At 36.8% G+C, this 12683-nt stretch overlaps 1 long non-coding RNA gene across 7 annotated transcripts; it reads left to right on the forward strand.

Annotated features, from left to right (window-relative positions):
- The first annotated feature begins 10767 nt into the window (after positions 1-10767).
- Positions 10768-12378, forward strand: LOC123678574. 7 transcript variants are annotated; one of them, XR_006747274.1, is made up of 5 exons: positions 10768-10991; positions 11095-11220; positions 11264-12093; positions 12150-12245; positions 12329-12378. It is a non-coding gene; the product is annotated as an uncharacterized LOC123678574 (long non-coding RNA). The 7 variants fall into 7 exon arrangements; XR_006747276.1 differs by having other exon boundaries at positions 12136-12245; positions 12329-12374; XR_006747278.1 differs by having other exon boundaries at positions 12158-12245; positions 12329-12370.
- Positions 12379-12683: the final 305 nt, after the last annotated feature.

Here is a 12683-nt window from a genome sequence, read left to right on the forward strand (position 1 = left end):
CATTAATTTTCTTGATATACCCTGTTTCTCCGACATTTTTTTTAAATGAACTAATTGCCCTACATCAAATTGAGGAACCACCGTATTTTTGTCAAATTTCTCAACCCTATAAGATTTTACCTTTTTTATTGGTTCAGTTAATTCCCAAGATTTCGTACTTGTAATATTTTGCTTCGAAATTTTTCCTTTTCCACAGATTTTTCTCTCATCTTTTTCTGTCATCCCTATCGCTTCGTTAACCCTTATTTCTTCAATATCACTATTTGACTGATTTATCCCTTCTCGTTTTGAAAAACCCTTTGTTTCAAATTCCGCTATATTTTTTACTTGAATACCAATATCCCTCATCACTAAATTTCTTTTCTCCTCGTGATTTTCCGTTTGAGTACCGACCTCCGTCTTTACCTGCAATTTCTCTCTTTCGCCTTGTTTTTCCGAACTAACCTGATTTACCCTGAAGAGGTTAACTTGTATTTTCTCTTTATTTTTCTCTGTATATCTATCCCATGTATATATACATTCATTCAAATCTCTATTCAGAAATTTAAACTCTCTTCCCCACATATTTACCGATGGTTCATGTTCATACTTAATATGCGCTTGATTTTCTTTAAGAAAATCCCTACCTAGTATTATATCAACGTTCCCCAATGTTTGATCATCCACTAATATAACCGTCCAATCTATCTTCAATTTTTCTCCTATTGGACTCACCGCAATATTCGCCGTACCCCAGGTACGTACATTATGACCTGATACGCTAGTTAACTCACAGTCAACACCGTATTCATTGACCTCCTCTCTTGAGATCAATCCCCTTTTTACGAGAGACACCGCTGCCCCTGTATCTATCAAACAAACACCTATATTTCCGTTGATACTTAATCTAATCAAGTGGGGTACGTCATGCATTCTTGCCGAATTTACTTCCAGAATGACCATGACCGTACGTTCCCTAAATTCTCTACCAGGTAGCCGCCCTTTTGGCGAACGCAATCCGTTCTGAGTACCGACCTCCTTATAACACGTCTTTACCGGCAATTTCTCTTTCTCGCTTAGTTTCTCCGACCTAATTCGATTTACGCGATTCTCTTTAAATTTTCCCCATGATCCCTTATTACTTGATCCCTGATTACATGACTCAACTTCCTGTCTCATCTCTATAGTTTTTTTTCTCTTTTCAAATGGCAAATTTATTCTTCGTAAAACATCTCTAATAATATGTATCGTCCCAATGTCAAAATCCTTTCGTCTTCCTGGTTCTATCTCACGATCGTTTATGGCACATTCCTTTACCCAGCGCCCCGGCTGATTATCGATATTCCGCACTCCTTGAGTTTTATGTATCGCTCTTGCATTCCTACATTCCCTTGCGAAATGACCTAATTGACCACACGAAAAACAAATCCTCTCGACGTTTTGTCCTCTTTTTCCCCAACTTAATCCAGTACTCCTACAATTTTTCGCGATATGTCCCTTCTTCTCGCATAATTGGCAAGTTATTTCAGATTCAATTACCGATATTTGTGAATTAAATGACCTGTATTCCTGAATAATTTTATTTTTCATTTCATGTAGTTTTACCAATTCTTCCGCTTTTTCTAAATCCAAGTTTTTTTCTAGTAACAAAAACATACCAACCTCCTTCATAATATCTTTTCGAAGTCCCATTTTAAATTGATTTAAAATCAAATTCCTATTTATCTTTCTTATACCCAATTCTTCCTCTTTCGTCGCTCCGGCCAAATCTTCAGTTAATAATTCCGCACCTATTGTTCTTAATCTGATACAAAATGAAGATACATCCTCATCCTGTCCCTGCATACATCCACTCAAATTCCACTGACATTCCCCCGGCAATTTTTGTGAAGTAAATTTTTGAATTAATCTTAATTTTAATTCTGCATAAGTCAATGAATTTAAAGTGATATCTGATTTAAAATAGATGTATGCTTCGCCTTCTAATTTTAGTTTCAATAGAGTGAGGGTTTTGTCCTCACTCCATCCTTCTAATTTTGCCCTTAATTCTAATTCATCAAAATATCTCAAAGCTTCTTTTCCTGTAAAATTTCCCAAAGAAGTCGACATCATTCCTAACGAATAGAGTGGCATATTTACTAACGCCGGATTCACAGGTGGATTTAGAAAATGAACGTCCAACGAAAAAATTAACTAATTATAATTCAAGCCCAATAGTTGATGAACTCCAACTACCTGAATAACGTACAAAACTATCAAAATCCGTCACACTCCTTTACCTCAACAAAATTCTATGTGTTCACCTCTTATATGAAAAACAACAATACGCTCAAAACAATTCAAATTCCAAAATATATAACACAAATGAGACAAAGTCTGTTCATCCGATAGGCTCCCAATTCAACAGTTCCACGCAATAAACTACCAAAAATAACTCTTCGGATAATATCCAATCTCAAAAACAAAAATCAACAATTATCCCACCGCTGTCACCAAATTGTAATAAACCCCTTCTTTGGGGGTATATATGTCAATGGAAGAGCGGCTTTCCACTGACTAAAAATAAAAAAGATATGATGTTATTGTGGGTTCGGCCCGTCGCACTAGGGACAGGTCTTTTTGTTGATTTTTCTTTCTTGGGGACAGGATTATATTTCCAGGTTAATCAAACTCAATTGATTCTTTAAAATCAAATATAATAAAGCAAAAACCAAAGTTACAATATTCAAAAATTTATACTATTTGACTCAACGGCCAAAACTTTCAATACAGAAAAATATATCTCAAATGATCCACTAATTATTCATTGAACATTGAATTTGGGAGAATCAGGACTACTCAACAAGACAAAAATAAAAAGAAACCCAAAAGATCGTTAAACTGTTACTTGCCCTTATCCCGCGGGGCTAGGTTGGTATACCTAGTTATAATAAACTCTTTTTCAACTTTTCACACGAGACGTGTAATTCTCTTTTATTCACTTCACCCCCGAATCACGCACTCAAAGCTAATCTATCTTTATAACAAAACAAAATTGAAACTTTATCAAAAACCCCTGTTTTCTACTTCTGAGAATGACCTAGCTCGTCCTTTCTTAGAGTAAAACAATTTCTTCTTTCTTAAATACTTGAAGTTCCTTGAACTCACTCATCTACTAAATTTTCCTTTTTATTTAACTCAACCCTAAAAATAGGACTCTAATCTTCAAAAAAATTGCTTTGCTCTAAGTCCGGTTTCGCGACCGACGTACTATTCCCGTTACTATTGACTTCCCTGAGTCCCCGATCGATACTGCCTAATTTTTCTAATCCATTTTCCCAATTGATCTCTTACAGAGGGGCTTAGTTGAGGGAATTAAAAGCAATTTCATGTTATTTACCAAATATTTTTCCAAGAATTATTCCGTTCAAATATATCAGATCATCATAACTGCGTATTGAACCTTGAAAGACACATTTAAAAACCATGTTGACCACTCAATTTATGTGGCATCAATGATCAATATACTCGAGATACAGAACAAAGAAACTGCTGAAAGATCTAATTATGAATTATCGCCAATTCGAACCTCTCACACTGCGTAGAATTTGGTTCGATTAATTTAGAAGGTTTTACCAATTTCCGATTTATTACAACAGAATAGGAACCTCACTAACAACGAAGCGACAATTGAAGAAAACTACGATTGTGCTAAAAACCAACAAAACATCAATGCACAAATTAATACTGAGGAATAAAACAGCGGAGATTTGATACCAATAAAAAGAAGATTAAAGAGATCTATTATTATTATCCCCGACTTTAGCCTATACGCGTAGGATATCTCCTCGCCGTGGGGTTCTCACTCCCCGCTAAGAGGAACATTTACTCAATCCCAGATATTTGAAAATATCGGAAATATCGTTTCAGGAATAATCAGAGTCCATCCCTGCTGGATCTCATTCTGGTAAATGAACCTCATATTATTGCTTATACTCATTTTCTACCACCTTTCGGACGGTCAGACCACGTTACTTTGGTATCAAAGTTGCAACTCAACATTCCTAAAATGAATAAAGTAACCAAACCCGTCAAAATCATTGAGAACCAAACTGCGAGACATTGTCTAGAGCGATGTTTTCCAGTTGAGTGGGGATGTTGAATATATGTAGTCTGCCTTCACCAGTAAACTTTCATATCAACTTGAATCTTGTACCACATACTGCTCTGAAGTTGTTGTTCCCTCCAGACCTTGGATTGATCATACTCCATATGATAAGAACAAAAAAATCTATGCGGCAACGTTACTTACGCAGTCGAGGAGACCCTGACTACGATGCTCATCGTAGGTACCTGAACCGTCTGAGCGTTATAATGAGAAAGGCCATCGAGGTTCGAGTCCAGCCTTGCTTCATCGGGAGACCGTAAAAGGTTCTTCAAGTACATAATATCTAATCTGAATTCCAAAGTCACCGTTGGTCAGAGATTGTTGCCCGAGTGGTGGTGCCTCCAAGTCTGCGGAAATATTCAGTGAAACCTTCGCTGCATCCTTCGTTTCTGTTCCCGTCAATCTTCCCAGGCTGAATTTCTCTAGACCCGTCAATCAGTTGGATCATGTGGAGTTCCCTCCTGGGATTGTTGAGGAGTACTTGTTTTCTCTTGTCAGTAGTGCCCCCGGAGGTAATGAAATTTCTGCCCTTCGCTTGAAAAACTGTGCACAAGCGCTGTCACTACCCCTTTCGATGATTTTTACGAAATCATTCACCACGCACACATTGCAAAATGTTGGAAAGAGGCCCTGGTTACGCCAATTTTCACGAAGAGTGACAAGCTCGATCCTAATAACTATAGGCCTATAAGTCTTGTTTCGATTGTCGCCAAAATCTGTGAGAGGATAATCCACAAGTCAATACTACAATTTGCACTCGCCAATGGTATTATACCTGACAATCAGCACCGATTTCTTCCAGGCGGCTCCATGATCACCAATCTTTCAACTTGTGTTGACGACTGGAGCTCAATGCTAGATGGTGGAACTCCCGTTGATGTTGTCTATCTAGACCTCTCAAAGGCTTTTGATCGTGTTTCTCACAAACTTCTACTCAAGTTGAACAGCCTCGGCATTCGTCTCGACCTCCTTTTGTGGCTCGAGGCCTTCTTGTCGGGTAGAGTTTTCCGAGTTCGTGTTGGTGACTCCATATCATCGGCTAGAAAGGTTTCTAGTGGGGTCCCCCAGAGATCTGTGCTGGGGCCACTTCTTTTCACGCTGTTCACGTCGGACCTACCCTCTTTAGTGAAATCATCTTGCTCCTTGTTTACCGATGACGCTAAGATTTACGGCCATCCATTACACTGTATTCGATCCTGCAGAGAGATCTCGATGCTATATGGCGGTGGTCCAATACTTGGCTGCTTCCCCTCAGACAAGTGCAAGGTTCTCCACATGGGAAAGCAAAATCCAAAGTTCTCTTACCACTTGGCCAACCACGTAATTGGATCAGTATCATCCCACTCGGATCTGGGGGTAATTATTACTGAGGATCTGTCCTGGTCTGAGCGCATATCATCTGTCTCCAACAAATCCAAGAGAATATTATTTCTTCTTCGAAAGACTTTTGGACGATGTGACCCTCATACTTGCAGCGTACTCTATACCACCTATATTCAGCCCATTCTTGAATATGCTGGTCCGGTGTGGGCCCGGTGCTGACCCGAGATGTGAACCACCTTGAGTTTATTCAGCGGAGTGTAACCAAAATTCCTTATGGTACAAGAAGACCTCTAGCTATGAAGAGAGACTTTCCATAATGCGCCTCACTTCATTTACTACCAGACGTCTGAGGGGTGACCACATATAGAGCTCTTCATGACTTATTCAACGCTAACTTAGCCAATCTTTTCTGCCTGAATGCTGATACACGACTGCGTGGCCATAACTACAAGCTGGCGAACAAGAGGTTCCGGTCCACCAACAGAGAACACTTCCTCCCCAATGTCTGGAATTCTCTTCCTACAACAGTACTGAACGCTCGCTCGGTCAACGGCTTCAAGAATGCCCTGGACAGATGGTTCGCGAGTGACTCTTTTTTTAAGTGTTTTTAAGTGGGTTAGAGTGAATCATTTTTTTCAGTGACAATTCATGTTAATTTCTCCTTTTTTTCAGTGAGTTTATATATAAATCTCAACTCTTGTCTCTTCTGTAGCAATAGTAATAATAAGAAGAAGCCCGAGATCAATCAACGAAGGGTATTTTGAATGTGCTGCCTGTGAAACTCTAGTGAGCGGTAAGAAACTTATTGTAGTATCATTTTATAGACCATGCGGAGGTAATATAAGTAATTTTTTACCTGATTTGAGACTTTGATTTCCGGTTTTGTTTCTGAAAACTTATGCTGATCGTGGCTGGAAATTTCAATATCAACATGAACGCTTAGTTTAGGGATAGAATGCAGCCGGTTTAGTTGATGTTGATCCATACCATCCCCCTCTCCTGATATACTTCGGTGTACAATCCCCTAGACCACATAATTTTGGAGTTCATGATTCCCATAAGGAGTTTAATTTCAAGAAAGCAGACTTTAGGATGATGTATGAGATGATAGGTACCCAAGACTGGTCTGGAGTGATGGGTGCTGCTCACCCTGATGAGGCTTGCGATGCTCTTTATTCAGTCTTGAATATAATTTTCATTGCCACTGTTCCTTACAAGAAGTTGAGGACCCGAAGATTTCCGCATTGGTATACGTCAAAACTTATCAAGCTAATTCGCATAAAAGAGCGCTGTCATCATAAGTATAAACGCTATAATAGAGCCAATGATTTTGATCAATTCCGATCTCTCAGATCAATTATTAAGTCAAGAACTAAAATACTCTACAGAAATTTCATATCATCGGCGGAACGCTCAATAAGTGATGATCCGAGGAGTTTTTGGGCTTTTATTCAGGACAGAAAGGGATACACGAGGATTCCTGGTATTGTGAAGGATGGCGACATATCTTACAGCAGTCCGGCTGGAGTTGTTGGTGCATTCGCTGATTTTTTCGGGTCGGTTTATGCAGCTGATGAGTGTGTTAATAGTGATGGAATTGAGGAAATATGTGATCAGAATTTTATTTCAGTTGAAAGTGTATCAGGTGGTGAGGTTAGATTGGCTGCGCGAAAACTTAGTAACAAACTGACGGCCGGGCCAGATTTGATTCCTAGTTTCGTTGTGAAGGACTGCATTAGTGTTTTGGTGCTCCCACTCAAACATATTTATAATTTGATTTTAAAAACCAGCACACTTCCGACCAGGTGGAAAGCTGCAAAAATCATTCCTGTACTCAAGAAAGGCGACTCCTCCATCATAAGTAATTATAGACCTATATCCATATTGTGTAATTTTTCTAAATTATTTGAGATAATTTTGTTTAACGCCAGATATCCTAGAGTTAGAAGTGGTATTGCAGCGGAACAGCATGGTTTCATGAAAAAAAGATCATGTTCAACTAGCTTAATTACGTTTTCGCAGTTCGTATATGAGAAATTGGATTTGGGAGGACATGTTGATGTTATATACACTGATTTTCAAAAGGCTTTCGATAAGATCAATCATGAAATTCTTACCGCGAAAATTAAAAGACTTTTTGGTTTTTCGTATGCATTAGCTGGTCTTGTTGAATCCTATTTGAGCGATCGTCGTCAATTTGTTCAAATAGAAAATTGTAGATCTAGAGAGATTACCGTTACTTCAGGAGTACCTCAGGGGTCTAACCTAGGACCGCTATTATTTATCTTGTTTATTAATGACCTTCTACAGATAATAAAGAATTTGAAGTTAGCCTATGCTGATGATTTCAAAATTTATGCGGAAATTTCATCTGCTGATGACTGTTTGAGTTTGCAGGAAGACATAGATGTTGTGAATAGGTGGTGTAACAGCAATAAATTTCATTTAAATGTATCGAAATGTAGCGTAGTGTCTTACACACGGAGGAAGGAAGTGCATCTATTTGATTACAATATCAGAGGTATAAATCTCTCTCGGCTTACTGAAATCAAGGACCTGGGTTTGGTATTTGATCAAAGGTTTTCTTTCATACCACATATTACTCAGCTAACCTTATCGGCATGTAGAATATATGGTTTCATTGTACGAAAGGCGAGATTGTTTGAGAATTCGTCAACAATAATTCATTTATTTAACGCGTTGGTCAGAAGTGAGCTCGAATGTGGTTGCCTAATTTGGCGCCCAATCTATAACTGTCATGCTCACCATCTAGAGACTGTACAAAGGAGGTTTTTGAAGTGGCTTTCATATCGTGAGGATGGACTGTACCCACCTAGGGGATACGATCATAGTATCTTATTATCAAGATTTAATTCAAAAAACCTCGAATGCAGAAGAGGTTTGCATGCCATCAAATTCCTTTATGGTCTTCTGGGTGGTAGAATTGACTGCGTTGAATTGCTGAGTAAGCTAGAATTTTTCGTACCTCGGCGGAAGGCTAGAACCAGATATTTTTTTACATAAGTACACCAAGAATTAATTTGCTTTTGCAGTCACCACTGAGATTTGCTTGTTCCATTGTCAACCCTCTAGCAGATAGATGTGATCTGCATTCTCAATCTCTAGATTATAATGTGATTTGTATTTGAATGAAAACATCTGTAGTTAAGGTGAACACCCATGACATTATATTGTATTCGATTTCCATTTCTTTCTTGTATTTTGTTTTTCTTTCCCGGGGCCTGAAAACTGTCTGTTGGGGTGTGTATGGGTTGTTTATCTCTTAATTTTCATGATTTTATTGGATTATGTTCATGATATAGCATTGATTTTTTTTCTTGTTAAATTAGTATTGATTGTTGTTTTTGATTTCCTGTAATTGGGTACCAATACCTGTTGGAAATAAAGGCTTATTATTATTATTATTATTATTATAGAAATCAGTTGTTGTCAATAATTGACTCCTTAGGACTAATTAAAACTATTAGCCCCACACGCATCACACCTACATGTAAAAGTTATATTGATAATATACTGATGAGTCACTATAATACTCCATATGAAGCTGAGGTCATAACCTCTTTTGTGTCGGACCATAGAGCACAGAGGCTTACTTTCAGTATGAATATGCTCCATTTTAGAGAACAGCTTCAGCTTACTGGTCCGAGATATTTGAGGTGGATCAACTGGATGTGAATGAACTGTGGAATTTGTTTATGGGGATGCTCCTTTCTGTTTTCAATTCTTGTTTTCCTTTTAAATTGTTCAAAATCACAAATTATTATAATTCTAAATTTAAAAATATGTATAAGACTGATGATGCAAAAATAGGCTTGACATCCTTTTAACCGCGAGCACGGTGGATTCACGATATGCCAATGTATACAAGCATTACAAGCAAGTTCAAAATGAATATAACCAGAAACTGATAAAAGCAAAGACAAAAGCATTACAAAATGTTTTGGAGTCTTCAGATAATAAGATAAAGACAACGTAGAAGTTGGTTAGAGAACTCACTGGAAGGAAAAATCAAATCTGCTCTCCTACTATTGGCATATCTGGGGATCCATCAGAGCTAGCCAATAAGTTTAATGGTCATATGATTGATAGTGTTGTAGAGACTGTAGCACATCTAACACCACAACCTTTCTCGGCACGTCAACCTGCAACGATAAGAGGGTGGGTTTATGCACCATTCCTAAGAACTAATACTAAACCTAAGAACTAAGAATTGAACGCTAACAAATCAATAAGGGCGTTTATGCACTTTACTTAAGTTAAGAACTAAAAACTAACACTAGCACTAGAAAGTTGACCAACTTTTAACTAAGAACTAAGGTACTAAGGGCTCAGGTAAAATATAGAAGTGCGCGTGCGCCGCAAAGAATTTCAATATTAACGAGTACCAGTTTCTATCATTTAATGTTCCATTATTCGTGTTTATCGATGAAAAGTATTAGATGTATCTGGAAAAATTCAATTTAATTTTTTCACAATCAATATCATTGTCAAACATCCAAGTAGATGTCAAATAGAAAGTAGTTCGAACACGTGCGCATTCCTAACTAACAAGAGAGTGCATAAACGCCACTGGATTCTTATGTTGGGTTTATACACCATTCCTAAGAACTAAGGACTAAAAACTACGAACTAAGAACTAAACCTAATGGTGGGTTTATGCGCCAGTCCCTCAGGACTGACGCATAACTAAGACCATAGTATAAGGAAAGTGTAGTGTAGTGCTTTTTTCGATTTTGTTGATGTTGAGCGCCATCTAGTTGTACTCACGTTTTACTCGAATTTTACTGTCAAAAAATGTTCCGTAAAGTGGAGCCCTCTGAAAAAATCGGTGTTATTTTGAAGAACTAAAATATTTGAAATAGAGTGGTCAGAAGATTTCTATATTTTGATATTTTCTCTGCTCTGTAATAAGCATTTACGCCAGTGGCGTGTAATTGTGATAACTTAATAATAACATAAAAATTGTTGGCAATGTCATGCGACCCCTTTTCAACACGCCACTGAATGAATTATCGTATTATTTCTGCGCCATATATAGCTCATGATTCAGCGCTATCTATTATCGAGTTACTTCTCCAAATCCAACTACAGTAGTGACCCCTGGTGACTATTTCCTTGCCGTCGAACGGCGGTTGGCTTACTATCCTTTCCTTATACTATGATAAGACTAAACCATTTTGAAACAAATTGAATAAGAAATTTTTGGTGGCCATTAAGTTTTTAATTTCAATATGTTGAAAACACTTCTGCCAAGGAATGAAATTAGAATATCCATAGAGAAATAAACTTTGTCCCATAGACCTAATATCAAATGGACAGGCCCTTAGAGAGAAATTCTGGCATGCCGCATATGAAAGAGAGAGATGGAGCTAGATGAGTCAACGTCAAAATCATATGATCAAAACATTGAACTCACATTCAGAAAATCGCTAATTTTTCTCTCATTCTGAATTGAACACATAGTTAATCTGATTGATTCGATTTGTAAAAGTGTTGAACATTCTAATAAAAGGAATTAGCGGTAAGTATTCCGTGAAATCTTTATCGGATTTCAATAAGTTCATGAAACTTATTGAAAGGCCGATTTCATCTTGAAAATTAATCGAAAGCTCATTTTTTTCTAGAATCCATCTGCTATTGCGAAATTCAAAGTACCATAAGAACTTATTTTCAAATAAAATGCCTCACACTCGTGCAGCCTTCAATTGTACAGCGAGATTAGAAAAAAGCCAAAAGTTGAAATTTCTTTCGTAAGTATTTATTTCTTTTAATACATAAAGGAAATAATATCAGTTCACAGTTTTCCAAAGGATGACAAATTAAGGGAACAGTGGATGAAAGCTGAAGAAGAATTGATTTCAACCCTTTTTCCTTGTTGAAAATATGCAGCAACCGTTTTCATCAACATGATTTATTAATATTCATGGTACAAAAACTCTGAAAAAAGATGTTATTCCTTCAGTTTTCAGTTTCTCCAATTATATGCCTGAGAGATTAAATTATGGAGATAAATGTCTTGAAGATAATATTGAAGGTACATTAATATTTTATTTTTTATGGATGTGAAATATCTATTTATTTTCCGTCCCTTATTTTATTCATTCATATAAATAATTATTGCAAAAGAAATTGAACAGGATCAGCCAGAGACAAAACAGCAAGAGATGGGGCAACCAGAGATGGTACAACTGTTTATAATATCAAAATCCTCTGCTGCTGCCATGGAAGATTTTCCCCCCAGATTGAATACTAATATTAGAAATACTAGAAATTAGAAACCTGGGAATGAGGATTTCCAAGAATGGAACACTAGACGAAGTAATATCTGAGAGAAACATCCAAAGAAAACCAATAATCTCAATGTTAAGTAGGATATTATCGATTGAAAACATAAATCTGAATAATAAGTAAAAATTTACTCAATAGTTAGGAGCATAATAACATACAGCTCTGAAGTGGACAGCAGCTGGAAAATCTGAAAGGGACATGATACCAAATGATTCAATAAGACATAGAATGGAAATAAGACATGATATTATTGATCTTAAGAACACAACAGTTGGTTTGGTACAGACAAGTCCATAAATACTTATGATACTAGGTGTGATTTAAACAATAATAATGTAAGTTCAATTCAAGAAAAACCAAATATGAAGATCAAATAGTTTGAAATTTTCAGTTTTTTAGATTGCCATACTAAATGAGGAACATATTCTGTGCCGTGGCTTAAAAATTCATCTTTAGAGAAGCTCATTCACTGAAAGGCTGAAAATGGGTATCTTAAATTGTTATTTAGTTGAAAATTACTTTTAACATATGTGAACAACAACTTATATGTTAATAATATGTATTTTTCAGGAAAAATGAATGTATCATAACTGATCCTTGGAGAGATAAGAAGAAGAAGATCCATAAATTTCAAGATTTGGAGGAGTTTAGAACTAAGAAGAGGAAGAGCTCAATCCTGAAATTTTTTTTCAATATCCTGGATATTAAATGATTGGAAGAGTGAATATCCTCCTTAGTGGAGAGTGAGAAATCCGACTGCAAATATGTTCTTCCTCATGCGCTGATAGGCTAGAGTCGGACCATTTTTTAAATCATTTATTGTAATAATGTATTTTGAACAGCAATAAAAACTTAATGCATACAATTCTTCATAAACTCTCTTTTTTTTTAATTGCCTGTGTTATCTGGAAACAATTTTTTGAAG

Source organism: Harmonia axyridis, chromosome 4 (assembly GCF_914767665.1).
Source record: "Harmonia axyridis chromosome 4, icHarAxyr1.1, whole genome shotgun sequence".
Taxonomy (NCBI): domain Eukaryota; kingdom Metazoa; phylum Arthropoda; class Insecta; order Coleoptera; family Coccinellidae; genus Harmonia; species Harmonia axyridis.